The 15,168-nt window shown below is 40.1% G+C and overlaps 1 protein-coding gene across 1 annotated transcript in view; it reads left to right on the top strand.

Annotated features, from left to right (window-relative positions):
• The first annotated feature begins 412 nt into the window (after positions 1-412).
• LOC132398118 (probable E3 ubiquitin-protein ligase MID2) overlaps positions 413-15,168 on the top strand; it is a 248,902-nt gene continuing 234,146 nt past the window's right edge. Inside the window, exon 1 of the mRNA XM_059977125.1 lies at positions 413-637. The gene's annotated coding sequence lies outside the window, so the exon portion shown is untranslated. The remainder of the gene's footprint in view (positions 638-15,168) is intronic.

The raw sequence follows: 15,168 nt of genomic DNA on the forward strand, positions 1-15,168 counted from the left end.
GGCAAAGCGATCTTTTACATTTTATCATCTAGGGGTTTAAAAAAATATACATTTTTGTGATGTTACTCTCATTGCTGAAAGCAGAAGAATCGCTTAAGAAATTATATTTCTATCGCAGTTAAAGTGGATGATGTGAGACCACGAACAGCAGCAAGAAAATTTCATTTGTTTTTTCATGAGCTAGTGTTTCCAGACAGTTGGATAATAACACAAAGAATGTTAGTGCTTCCTACAGAGCTGAAACTTGGAAAAGGCAATCAGTCGAGGGTGGGAGGGTACCTACAGCCCAGCCAACTGCCGTGAAGCGGCTTTCTAATTGATCCCAGCTGCCTGTGAGATGAAAGTCATTCTGGCAGCTCGAGTCATATATCCCCTGGGAAGCCAGTCTCTGTGCACCGAGCTGTATATCTTTCCTCGCGCCTTGTCATTTGCTGCTGAGTTTGAAGGGAAGGAGTTGTGTGGGTGACTAGATTAGAGTGAATGAGCGTAGTCTGAGGAGCTCTTGCACAGAGGGGCTGGAGCACAGGAAAAAGACAGGACTCACCAAGTTGCTGTGAGCTAAGCAACGGAAGAGACGGAGGTACACAGAGGTAAACACAGACTGCTGACATGGGCTGGGAACACTGCTGAATAGAAGGTAAGAAATAAAGAACAGAGAAAGCTTTGTTACTGCTTATATGTCTTTGAACACGTTAAAGGTATAGTTAATGGGCTTTCCTACATCACTCTGCATTACTTTAACGAACTTAAAAATATTTCTTGAAATATATTTACATTTGCAAGAAGTATAATCAACACACGCACTTTTATATTTCTTCAGTTAAGGTTTCTTGCACAGAAAGCTGGGAATTGATACTGGGGCGCTTAAAAATTTTCAGTCTTTCAGCACAAGTAAAGAAGGTAATCAAGAGATGCAGGATGCTTGAAGGACAGATTGCTTTCTGGATTTAAATTACATGCTCTGGCCTTACATTCAGATCTGTTTGATGACAGCCTTTCTGCGCAGTTGGTGCAAGGTGTTTCTGCTGCTAAACAGATTGTGTCGTGCTGGTAGAAAAATATGCAATCATTTTAATTATAATCATACATTATCTGTTTTCATTTTATTTTTATCACTACATTCAACAATATCTTCTTCTAAAGAGCCTGCTGGTCAGTTAGCTGTGCCTTAGCAAACACAATCCCTTCCCCCACTCATCCTCCAAGTTGCTAAAGTTAGCAGCAAGAAGAATGGAGGTAATTATGGGCAGATTTTGATGTCCTCATAGTCAAATGGCCTGTCAGCATCCTGTTTAGGCTCATGCTTAATGATTGCGTCAGGTTCTGGAAGACTGTCACACTTGTTGGACTATCAAACAATGGAAGTCTACACATCAGGGAAAGGTGCAGGGAAAATGAAGGACGAAGTTGGTGTGGTGGAGGCAGAAAGGCACTTGTTCATTAAACCAGGACAGAAGTGATTGAACCATGTAGGCTCCATTAATGGTGTTGTGAGATCATTTCACAAAAGCTGTGTTAAACATTGGAGTAAAGATTTTTCTGATTCAATTATTCCTTCCCAGGGATAGGGGCATAATTTGGAAGATGTTACTTTTCACCAAGTTTCACCAATTTGAGACCGGCTGAGCACTGAATGAAAGAGAATAACTTCAGATGTGAATCAAGGCTGGGTCTTCTTAGAGAAATCAGCAAGGAGATAAATGATCAAAGAGGTGTGTCTGGTTAGTGCCACTGCAGGAGAATAAAGATGTTGATGTTTTGGAAAAATTTAATGAGCTGTTATTCTTATTGATTTTGATAAGGTGATTCCCAGCAAATTTAATTTGGGATGATTGAAGTACAAGCTTTGGGTGAGAGGATTCATGAGGATAAAGGATTAGCAAATGGTAGCTACATGCTGTAACTACAGCAGGCAGAATCCTCCTCCTGAGTTATTATTATTCAAAAGTGTTTTCTGATGGGTAAAGGGTGAATAGCTAAGGATAGAACAACTTGGGAAAACTCAGAAAAATTAAACACAGGCTGGAGCAGAATGAGAAACAGTTTGCATAATCATTATTCAGAGTGGGAAGGAAGTTGATAGATCCATTCATCAATCTTTTTAATCCAACAATATGTAATAGAGGGTAAGTATGGCAGTTTTTTGAAAAATAAATCAGGCAGTGCATCATGTGACAAGGAGAAAGGCTGGCTTTTATACATGTACAATTTATGCATTAAACAAGAAAAAGCTAACCACCCAAATTAGTCTTGCCGCTAGGGGATTTATTTGCATGTGCTAACTGAGTAATGAATTTCTTCACTAATGACCATCTACAGACTGCTAGAGGTTTGTAAATGCAAATAAAAATCTATAAAACTTGTGTATTAACTGCTTGAACGTTTCATTTGTGAGTCAACTTAATTTTCTTTCGCCAACTTCGTTGACCTGTTTAAGTCCAAAGTGCTTTATTTTGCAGCAACACGTCCCAGCTGGTAGTGCTGTGACTAAGAATCTCCTGCTTCGCATACCCTCCCATTCTGGCCTCTACATGGCACTAGTTAAAACTAGGGCTGCAGCTCCTGCTAAATTTACCAATGCAGGCAAAGCAGGAGAATCAACCTTCTTGTAGACATGGATAGTGTGTGGGCAAATAATCCTGCTTGAATGAGATCAAATAATGTACTGTAACAGATTGTACTGCAGTACCAAACCGGTTGTCAGTCCACGCACAATTTATTGAGCCATAGATCTTTATTTAGCCCAAATAGTATTTTGCAATTGACTAAAAGCAGGCAAAGTTAAATCAATTTTATCAGAACTGGATACGTCCACTTACAGATACTTACTTGAGCTGCAGCATTTAAGGATGTCAATCAATAATGTTTTGTTGGTATGCCAAGTAAACCTGCTTGCACTCACGCACCAGTGAGCAAGTCCCGTCCTTGCCTTCCCCGTTCATCTGAGCAGATTTAAAACATTCTCTCCGCATTTCTCCAGTTATCAAATTGTAACTCTTCAGTGTTCAAAAGAAAACACATTTTTGTTCAATGTGGTTGTTCGCTGTTAAATGGATGGTTCAATGTGATCGTAACTCTGCAAGTGAGGGGAATGCTTTTGGTTTGTTCATTTTCTGTGTGCAGTTAATTGATTCTAAACCTGTTTCTGTGGAGCAGAAGTAATACACTTGGTGGTCTGTTTATTAGGTACAGGAGTAGAACCCAGTGTGACCTTGTGCTGCTGTCCTGGTCTCTATAAACTAGAGGCTACAGTATTGTGCTTGAAAATCCTTGGAGAACAACAGTTTCTGAGATACTCAAACCACCACATCTGGCACCCGCAATCATTATACGGTTAAAGTCACTTTAATCACATTTCTTTTGCAACTTCTTGAGCATGTCTGCATGTTTGTGTGCATTGAGTTGCTGCCGCATGATTGACTGAATAGATATTTGTATTAACAAGCAGAGGTACGGGTATGCCTAATAAAGTAGCCACTGAGTGTATCTTGGTACGTAAAGGATTTTTGATCAGAAACTGTAACGGAATTTTCCTGTTAGTTTTGATACTGAGTCGATGCTGGAAGAATAAGTAGTTTTGCTGATTCTGTTCACTATTCATGCTTCATGCCATAAATTTCATATAAGAAAAGGATATTGATGGCCCTCATAGCTTGCTGTTATATTCACAATGACCTTTTAGCTTTACTCTGTGGTAACCAATGCGAAAACTGCCAAAGGGAAATTCACAGGAATAATAATAAAAAAGGAACAGCCAAAATATCCAGCAAACAAATCAAGAACTTGTTGACCAATTTCATCAGGTATTCTAAAGATGGCAATTCACCCATGCTCTGATTGATGCTTTAAGGAACATCAGTTTGAAAACATGACCTTTTTCTGATCCATTCGCAGTTGTTGCTGCAGTTGAGGTCGTTATATCAATAAGTGAAGCTGACTCCTGTTGTTTTATGCTTTTAGCAATTCTGGGATGTAATAACTTTTAAAGCTGGCAGTAAAACAGGGTCAAAGCAGGAAGAGTCATAGATGTTCAAATCACCTAAAGCATGCAGGCTATTGGCACTCTGAAGAAGTGAAACTTGCAGTTGCATTAGAAATGAACCGAGTGAGAGAAGGATTTCAAATTCCGTCCACTGTGCGCTTTATTGGTTAACGAAAACATGTAACATATCTTCTAACTTCTATTTGATGAGTTATGCCAGCTTTCACCACTCATCAGGAATCCTATCTAATGGCCAATGGTACTTCTGGTTTTTCTTATGGCTGTTATGCATTGCTGGTACGCATCTCCTGCTGCTCTCTGACCATCAAGGGACAGAGTTAAAATGCAGGTGGATGTCCTTGCTGCTGATTCAAAGCGGGCATCACATTAAAGAGATCCTGTGAGGATATTGGTTAAGCTATCTGGTTGCTTTCAATTTCTTTTATTCTCTCAGGTGTGGGTTAGAGCCACAGATGATGACAATGCATCTTGGGCTGCAGGGATAGAGATGTGCCTTGATCCCAGAGCTGGAAATACTCAGTCTGGTGAACTGGGAACAGCGTTTTTATTTATGATGTTAAGAGAAACAGTAAATATAATTTGGGCCTGAGAATCAACAGGACACTTTCGGTGGTGACCTCTATTGTTACTGAAGTTTGCTGGGTCAGTGGAAGGTCAGCCTGTTTACACGGTCTTGGCTTGGGAGCCTTCGAAAGACTGAACACTGCAATTATACCCAGCTCTGGGTGCAAACGCTCAGACCACTCTTTTCAACTTCTTTCCCAAATTCCCTCTCTCCCTTCTCCATGTCAGCACCCCACAGAAAGTACCCATCAAATCCCCGAGGGGCTGGCAGAAGCTCCCTTTATAGCTCAGCTCTGCAGAATGAAGTAAGCAAAAGCAAGATCTGTATATGAAGGCTTCAATTTAATTTTTAACCATCCTAACTTCTCCAATCAACTATTCAAGATTTTTGAGCCTTAAACCCAGACTGGATATTTGATTCTGTAGTCTCACTATCCTTAAAGGTGCAAACTTTGAACTTTGTAACATTGCTCATCTTTCATTGGAAGTCATACATGATTTGATCAGTATCTACTATGTATCGTCTGTTCACCTTTAATTCCCTCAGAACTGTGTGCTCTGTACATAATCCTATTTGCCTGTCATCAATTTGCCAAAGCTTGTTGAACAGATCACTGCAGATCTGTTCTCTTCTCAAATCCCCTATGTCAGGCTTGGACAGACAGGCACCTCCCAATCTCCTACCCAACTAACAGGAGTCACCTGCAGCCTATTTAAACCCAGCTCTCATCTGTAATCCTTGGTCACTATAATGGACCAGCCGGTGTCAACCACTCGCCCCTAGCTTTCACTCCCTCTACCTAAAGTTTACCTTGTTGCCTGTTGTGCTTAGTTTCTGTTCTCTCATTTTGTGGCCCTTCGTGGGTTGTAATTTTGTGGTCTATTATTAAAGTTATCATTCATCACTAGGTCTTCTCCACTGCTCTACTTTTTGGTCAAGCATCCCCTACATTTCCTAACAGGTTCAAAGGTTAATAGAAACATAGAAACACAGAAAACCTACAGCACAATACAGGCCTTGCAGCCCACAAAGCTGTGCTGAACATGTAGTTACTTTAGAAATTATCTAGAGTTACTTATAGCCCTCTATTTTTCTAAACTCCATGTGCCTATCCAAGAGTCTCTTAAAAGACCCTATCATATCTGCTTCCAGCACCATCACTGGCAGCCCATTCCACACACTCACCACTCTCTGAATAAAAGATCTTATACCTGATACCTACATCCAAGCACCTTAAAACTATGCCCTCTCAGCCTAGCCATTTCAGCCCTGGGAGAAAGCCTCTGGCTATCCACACAATCATTGGCTCTCATCATCTTATACATCTCTGTCAGGTCGACTCTCATCCTCCGTCGTTCCAAAGAGAAAAGGCCAAGTTTACTCAACCTGTTTTCATAGGGCATGCTCTCCATCCAGGCAACATCCTTGTAAATCTCCTCTGCACCCTTTCTATAGTTTCCACATCCTTCCTGGAGTGAGGTGACCAGAATTGAGCACAGTACTCCAAGTGGGTTCTGACCAGGGTTCTATGTAGTTGTAATATTACCTCTTGGCTTTTGAACTCAGTCCCACGGTTAATGAAGGTTAATGTTTCGTATGCCTTCTTAACCACGCAGTCAACCTGTGCATCAGCTTTGAGTGTCCTATGGACTCGGACCCCAAGATCCCTCTGATCCTCCACACTGCCAAGAGTCTTACCATTAATACTGTATTCTGCCATCGTATTTGACCTACCAAGATGAACCACTTCACACTTATCTGGGTTAAACTCCATCTGCCACTCCTCAGTCCAGTTTTGTGTCTTATTGATGTCCCACTGTAACCTCTGACAGCCCTCCACACTATCCACAACACCCCCAACCTTTGTGTCATCAGCAAATTTACTAACCCATCCCTCCACTTCCTCATCCAGGTCATTTATAAAAATCATGAAGGGTAAGGGTCCCAGAACAGATTCCTAAGGCACAACATCACTGGTCACCAACCCCCGTGCAGAAAATGACCCACTGTCCCTCAGGATCACACCTACTGTCCGTATGTTCTGCTTCAAGCCCATGTCCATAGACCACTCAACCTCCTAAACCAACACCTCTGGAACCAAGGGTAGTGGAAGGCAATCCATGATGGAAGGTGTACACAGTCTGCTGGTTGCTGAATTCACATCATCGTGTACAGAGTGTGTATTACCTGGTTGACTGGGAAAGGGTATGGCCCGGAGGAGAGTACTTGGGTGCCATCCAGTTTCATCTTGGACCCATCACTCATCGTGGCCTTCTAGCAGACCTATCCGGACCATGCTGGAGCCGTTGGGGGCCAGCCACATGAGGGATGTTCCTGTCATGCCTGCACAGGCGGGCACCTCCCAGTCTTCACCCAACTAACAAGAATTACCTGCCACTCATTTCCAACTCAGCACTGCAGCCTGTTTAAGTCCAGCTCTTATCCGCTCCTTGTTCATTCATATAGGCCAGCCATTGCTCCTAGTTTTCCATCCTTCTGCCCAAAGGTTACAGAGTTACCTGTTGTGTTTAGTTTCTCTTCTCTCTTGTTTCGTGACCCCTCATAGCTTGTTATTTTGAGGCCTATTATTAAAGTTATTGTTCACAGTTGGATCATCTGCACTGCTCTGCTTTTCAATCGGGCCTCCCCTACATTTCCTGACACTGTCCATGTTCCTTACCTGTCTGCGATTACAAAGCTCTGTTTGATACAGAAGATCAGTTGTACAGACCCTGCATGACATTTGCTGGTCAAAGAAATGCAAAGGCTATAGAAATAGACTTGGCAATTGACAAAAAAATACAAATACCACTAAAAAAAAGAAATAAATGTAATTTAAGTCAGCTTAAAGTGTAAGAAAATATTTTAAAACATTAAGATAAATTAAAATTAGTAAATTCCTGACTTGCAGTTACATATTATTCAGGGTTAGCAATCTCAATCAATTGAATATATTAGTTATGCATACAGCAGCCAATTGATCGGTAAAGCAAATGGTCTGGTGTTTGGTACATCTGTTCTGCACTGCTGGACCACAAAGAAGATTTGATTTGACATTCAACTCACCCTCAGCTCTCAACGCTGAATGGCAGAGGTTGGAGAAAAGCTTAACAGTGAGTAGTAGATAGCTAATGATCCTCATCTGTCAATGTTCTCAATCTATTCTGTCTTTATAAATTGCCAAATTTTACAAACCATTATCTAAACTCATTATTCTTTACACTTGCTTATTTATGAATGGCCACTTCTTTTACACCATGATTGATGGCTGTGTTTTCAGCTGCCTCAAATTCTGTATGACACACTCTCCCACACCATTTCTCTTAGGTTACTTTAAGCCCCATCTCCCTAAGCATTGTTGGTGTACTATCTGTTTTAGCGATGCTGCTGTGAGGCACCATCAGGATATTTTTCTGTATTAAGATGTCAGGTTAATGCAATGGGAACAATTGCTGGATAATCTGCCGAAGTGCAATGATATCTTTATACTCCCCACGTGGGAAGCTTCCAGCAGAATTCACTGGTCATTGTTAAGGTGGAAGCTTTGGTTGAATTTGCCCTCACTTACCTAAGGCCAGAATAGCCAATTGAACACCACTACATCTATTGATGTTGAGAACACATTTTGTCAATGTAGCTTAAGCATCAAATTATAAATCCTTCTGACGTCTATTAACTGGCGACACAGTGTATACTGTATATCAGCTAAGAATGAATTATATTTTGCCAATTTTTTTCTTGTTTTAGATAGTATCAAAATTTATAAAGCATATTAATAAACTATCACAGGTTTCTTTGAAATCCACATGACTAATGGAAGAGCTTCTTCAGAAGTCATTCAGGGGTGTACAATATATCAGTATATTAAACTGTCACATTGAATTGATTTAAAACAGGCCCTTTTGCAGAAGTGGAACAGGAATTTATTGGAAGCAGCCATGTATAGAACTCTTACCTTGTCTGTTATATCTCTCGCCTCAGATATTCCACGTATCAGTAGTGTTGTAGTCACTGAGATCAAGCCCATCTGCTGAAAGTTTGAGTCAGAAAATAAAATGACAGTGTCTCTGGAAATCTGCAGATCCAAAGAATGATAATAGTGCAGGTTGTTAATACAAATTCAGCGTATTTTGCTCTTTGAGGTAAAATTGGGTACTTGATGGTTGGTGCAGAGTCATGTAGCCAAAGGGCAGGTATGACTCATTTATTTTCCACAGCAGTAAGCTGCCTTGCAATACACAAAGATGCCCCAGTTAGACTGCTGTGCATTGCACTGAACAGTCAATCCCCTTACTGATAATGTTGTGACATAAGTGCACTAGCTATTTCAAATTAATCCCTCTGTATAGCTATGGTTTCATAATAATAAATTACAAATAGAAATATTAGAGAAATGAGGTTGAAATATCAATACAAAGGTATCATTTACACCTAATAATCCTGTAGTATGCAGACCTTCTGGTCAGATATCAATCAAAGTTCAAAGATATTCAAACCGGGCAGTCTTTCATATAAAATGTAAGTATGTTGCTTGTAGCTTAGTTAATACAGCTGTATATTAGATTAACAATTCACCTGATGTTACAATTATAAATGCACTGCTTTGGAACCTCATGCTATGCAACTCAGGCAGGTAATCCCTTGTTCATAGTTCCAGCTGAGCTAAACCAGCCATGATTGGAATTAGAGTGCAGTATTTATTTCTAGGTTTGGTGAAAAGAAATGAAAGATCAGGTATATTTCTACCATCCAGCATTCCTTATCTAGTCAATAACATGGAAGTTTTAAATGCTTAAAATAGACTGAGAGCGGGGGCTACTTCAGAAGCAGTATTTATCTTGTCATGGGATTATCTTTCTATAAAAATGGCAACAGCCACTTGAGTGGAATAACAGATAACTGTATTAACCCAAGGAGCTGCCATATCAAGCCTCACAGGTTTGCAGTGTTGCAAAATATTAAGACAATCTGAAAAGTTCAGTCACTTTTAACTCCATCATTTTCACTTGGGTAGGAGGCAATAAATTATGGATTGAGAACACTTGCTTTATAGATTAAGAAAGGCAGGTATCACTGAGGTGGAGGGTGGTTGTGAGTTTGAAGCAGGGAAAGTGATTCCTTGAAATCAAAACAGCCTGGAGTGAAGTGGTGTTGCACATTCCAGAGAATTCAGGGTCAAATGGCATTCCCACTGAGCTTTGTTAGTGAGCTCATGTGACAACTCTACCACAAGAAACCCTGTCGTTTCCGCTGAAAGTGACATCTTAACACTTTGGACTTACTTAGAAATTAACATATTAACATTGACTTCTGTAGATTCCCTTAATGCACCAGTAAGTCAAAATTATTGCCTCCTTTCAGTTCTCCAGTGATTCCATTTAATTGTGGAAATCAGTTACAACAGAAGTACAAATAATTATTCAATTAACTTGACTTTTAATAAGCTTGATTCAATCAAACAAAATAATTGAGATTGATAAACAAAACATTATTCCCATGAAAGTCAAATATATGTAGAAAATATATGCAATTATTCTGATACATATATAATTAACAAAATTCTTCAGTGCTTTCCATCTTCAGATTCAGCTTCATAACTTGATATCTATTTGTACAGACTGAACTAAATCTAATTAAAGAGCCGCATACCATTATTGGCCCAGTCTGAAGCCTGGAAACGTCGACAAAACTCTGCTGTCCTGACTCCAGGTGAAATCTGAGAGAACCCCTTTATGGTTTACAGCAGGCTGCATCAACACCTTTGCACTGTTTTTATTTAATTTGCCAGGCTAAACAGCTTTTGAATGGAACTTTTCCTGCAGTTTGCCCTTCTCCAGACCTTGCTAATATACCACCAACAACTCTTCAAATATCAATACTTCATTTAAAAACAATCAAACTCCCAAAATGTGTCCAACTCACAGCATTTCTGCCAGACACAGTGGGAAAAATATATTCAGTGCATTTAAGGTAATGTGCAAATTGATTTCTTTCTCTCTCTTTCACAGAAGGCAATTTGAGGTAACTTTTGATGTAGAAAATTGTACTCAGGAGATTCTGTGCCTGTCACTTAAACTGTCAAACTACGGGAAAAAATAATCACAATTAAATCCAATTGTTACTGGAACCATGGCTATATCTTACTATGTTCAGTTTGAAGATTTCTGGAAGAATATCACCTCTTTTCACTTAAATACTACTTGAAATTTAAATCAAAACACTCTGAAGCCTAATGTACCTCATGCACGCAGATGGCAGCTCATTATCTACGCTGAAAATGGAATGAAACAAATCATTCTACTGGGTCCTATAAAGGTTCAAACAACTGCTTTAAATTAAACTGGGGCAAATTATTGTGATTTAAGGTAAACTGTGGAAATAAAAGATTTTCCTGCTTAAAACAGGGATAAGAAAGGGCTTTAAACTTATTTAAAGGTGATGAGTGTAATTGAGAAACTAAGAGGGAGATATTGAATAGTACGTAAAAATGTTTGCTGGACCTGTTACGTAAATAATTGACACTGACTTGAACTGCTGCAATTCACACACAAGATCCGTGCTTCCCATCTCCGTAGAAACCAGCCACCTGCTCTCGGCATTAAGTTGACACCTACAAGTTAGATTTTCTGAGTGGGCTAACTCCAGTATCAGCTAGGGTGGGGGTCGGCAACCTGCGGCTCCCGAGCCATTTGTGGCTCTTTCACCTCTGTGCTGCGGCTCCCTGTGGCTTTGGGAAATAATTGGTCAGTATTTAATTAAAATGTATTTTATGTTAGTTTGTTAGCTTTTGAAATGTAGTTATGGTGATCTTGTACAACCTAAGTGTAGCGACACATTTCCTGCCACATCCGAAACGGCTCACAATTAGCCAGCATTCCGGCTAAGGGAGATAGCCTACGGGGGTTTGTGAGTATGCGTCTTTTGCAGCATCTGCGTCCATGGGGGCTGGGTTGAGGGAGGCTTAAAAGCAAGGCTGTTTAGTTCGAATAAAGCTATCTTTGACTGCAGTTTACTGACACCGCTACAACGTGTTTTTATCGCTGGCTGTCCAGACGGAAGGTGCTGAAACGCTTTGTCGCGTGTCTGGAAGAAGTGAAAACTTTCCTGGGCAGCAAAGGGCTCACCTTTCCTGAGCTGGAACAGCCAGAGTGGCTGGAAAAGCTACACTTCATGGTAGACTTGACAGCGCACCTGAACACGCTGAACACAGCTCTTCAGGGGAAAGGACGTACAGCCCTGCACATGTTGGAGGAGTTTTGGCATTCGAGCGCAAGTTGACGTTGCTTGCCAGAGATTTACAGAAAGGCACTTTGTCTCACTTCCCCAATTTGAGAGAGTTCAAACAAGGTCACGACATGATAATTTCGGAGTATTTACATTCTGCAATCATCGCAATGCAAACATCGTTTGGGAAACGCTTCTGTGAGTTCAGAGAGGAAAAAAACACATTATCCTTCCCGGTCACTCCCTTAAGCATCGATCCTTCCCTACTGAATACGACTGCATTGGCAGGTGTGAGTCAACCTGATCTTGAGATGGAACTGGCCGACATAGCCGACAAAGACATATGGGTGTCCAAGTTTAGACGCTTGACAGCAGACCTTGAAGATGTTGCCCGTCAGAAGGCCGTTCTTGCTCAGAAACACAAATGGAGTGATATTGAAAACCTCACAGATGACAGCTTGCGATCCTGTGTAAAGATGAAGGTGACATCATACAGCCCTGATGTGCAGACGCTGTGCGCTGAGGTCCAGGAGCAGAAATCCCATTAACCAAGTATGATAAATATTTTAATTGCCTATTATTTTACTTATATTCATATTTTTTCATTGTTCAGTGAAATAGTCCTTTCATTTTTCAGGATGACAGCTGGCTGACGTTATTTTTGGTTTGCTGCTGGCGGAAAATTTAAGTTCGGCGTTTTTCATAAATACAAGAAGGACTCAAATAGACATTGAATATTTTACTTAAAAGTAACTTTCAACCCAACGTCTTTTTTTCGGAGTTCAAAATGTTTTTGTTGCATGCAGAAATGTAATTTCGTTCTCTGCAGGAGTTCATCAATTTCATAAATGCAACACATTATAGTTTGTTTATACATAGCATAAAGGCAAAAAAAACGTTGTATGCAGTGTTATTTCATTTTAAATGTCAAACGGGTTTTGCGGCTCCCAGTGTTTTCTTTTCTGTGGGAAACGGGTCCAAGTGGCTCTTTCAGTGGTAAAGGTTGCTGACCCCTGAGCTAGGGTATGACTGTTGGAGGTCATTCCACAGGGCTGAGAAGATGTTCCAAACCATGAGAGAACAGAAAAGAGAGCAGACATCCTGATTTCCTGGTGCAGCTCTTGCTACCTTGGTAGCAGAGTTGGAGAAAATTAGCAAGGTCCTTTCAGTACATGAACTAAGGAATCCAGCAATATGAATGATAAAGTTGCAATGATTGGAGGCAGCTAATTGGGTTAATTCTAGGATTGAACTACCCTGAACACCAGAGCTGATAAATGTCCAAGATCAGCAGCATCATCATCAAATCTCATCTTCTGGTAATTGGCATCACTAGTTTCTCTCACTGTTCCATGCATTAATATCTTTATCACAATCTAATTCCTCTCACAATCACAACTGCTTGACATTCATGTGCTTCACCATACTTTTGCATATTTACCCCATCTTACAACTTTTACACATATCTTGCAACTGACATTCTCAGCCATACGGGCATGACAGGTACATCACCACACAGATTGGAAGGCATTCACTAACCCAGAGAAGGTGGCGCATAATCAGCATCAATGGCAGCAGACTAGGTTTTATTCTATAATGGTGTCATTTCTGAAATAAAAGGCCATCATAAGATTCCTTTTAAAGGGACTGTTCAGTTGCAGTCATCTTTATTGAGAGTTCCAATGAGAAAACTGTCTTTATGAAAAAGTTCCTACATCAGCACTCTGTACAGCACTGTTGAGCATTAATCTCTTATTACTGATTGCAAAGCTTCAGTCCCTAACAGCATAATACTAAAGACAATTATTCTCTAAAGTGTATGGGACTGGAAAGTCTAACTGTTCTAAAGAATCAGAGCCACCAAACTCTTGCCTCAGGTCTCAGAATCAATCTTTGAAAACATCTGTGCATGCTTACTGTGAATCAATTTGTTAAGTCTCAGTGATCTCCCTACAGGATGTGACTTTGTGGACAGAAAACCCAAGGCAGACCAGTAATTACATTTTTAGCCTTGAGCACAAGTAAGCTGTAGCACCGTTGGGTATTCAATGACTGATAACATTTTTTTCAGTTTTATTAATGCAATTGGACACTGACTCCCAAATAAGGAAATTTAGCTGAAGATTTTATTCTTTCATCAGTGTCTTAATTAACAATATAAATAGAATTTCTAACATTGGCCCTTTGGCATGCTACTCTTCAATAACTGTTTTCAATAGTAAGTTAAATATGCCTTAAAACGAAAATAACAAGTGTGAGAATTTGCAAAGAGAACAAATATTAATCAACTTGTACAAGAATAATAAATATAGAAAAATTGAGCTGATCTAATAGAGCCAGGTTCCACCGAGACTCATTGTCCATGAGGTATTGTAGGCAGGATCTCAAGGTGATGTTAGGAACATTGATTTAGTAGCAACTGATTCCATGAAAGGTGAGGAAGCCTAGAACATGGGGAACATGACCCTAAAATCATAGCCCACATATTACAGAAGTGAAGCTAGGATTCACATCCAAAAACTAAGTTAACACTGGGTCCAAAATTCATTTTAAATCATTTAACCCAATGGTATTAAGGGATGTGAAGAAAACCATAATACATAGGGAAAGAATTAGGCCACTTGGCCCATCAAGTGTACTCCATCATTCAATCATATCTGATTTATTTTCGTTTTCAACCCCTTTCTCTAGCCTCTTTTCTGAAGCCTATGGCATCCTTATGAATCAAGAATCCATCAAACTCTGCTTTAAATATACTCAATGACTTGGCCTCCACAGTCGTTTGTGGCAATGAATTCCACAGATTCATCACTCTCTGGCTAAGAAAATTCCTGCTCATCTTTGTTCTATTCTGTGGCAGTGCCCTCTGGTCCTAGAATCTCTCATTATTAGAAACATCCTCTCCATATCCTAGGCGTTTCGATATTTGATAGGTTTCAATGAGATACCCTCTCATTCTTCAAAATTCCTGTGAGTACATGCCCAGAGTCACCAAACGTTCCTCAGATATTAACCATTTCATTCTTGTAGACCTCCTCTGGACCCTCTCCAATGGCAGTACATCCTTTCTTAAATATGCTTACAATACTTCAAATGTGGTGTGATCAATGCATTATAAAGCCTCAGAATTACATCTTTGCATTTATATTCAAATCCTCTTGAAATGAACATTGCAATTGCTTCCTTACCACTGACTCAAGCTGCAAGTTAACCTTTAGGGAATCCTACTCTGGGACTCCCAACTCCTGTTGCACCTCCAATTACTGATTTTTTTTTCCCATTTAGAAATCATCTATGCTTTATTCCTTCTACGAAAATGTTGGACCATAAACACCCCTCTACTATAGTCCACCCGCCACTTCTTTGCCCATTCTCC

The sequence above is a fragment of the Hypanus sabinus genome, chromosome 8 (genome assembly GCF_030144855.1).
Source record: "Hypanus sabinus isolate sHypSab1 chromosome 8, sHypSab1.hap1, whole genome shotgun sequence".
Taxonomy (NCBI): domain Eukaryota; kingdom Metazoa; phylum Chordata; class Chondrichthyes; order Myliobatiformes; family Dasyatidae; genus Hypanus; species Hypanus sabinus.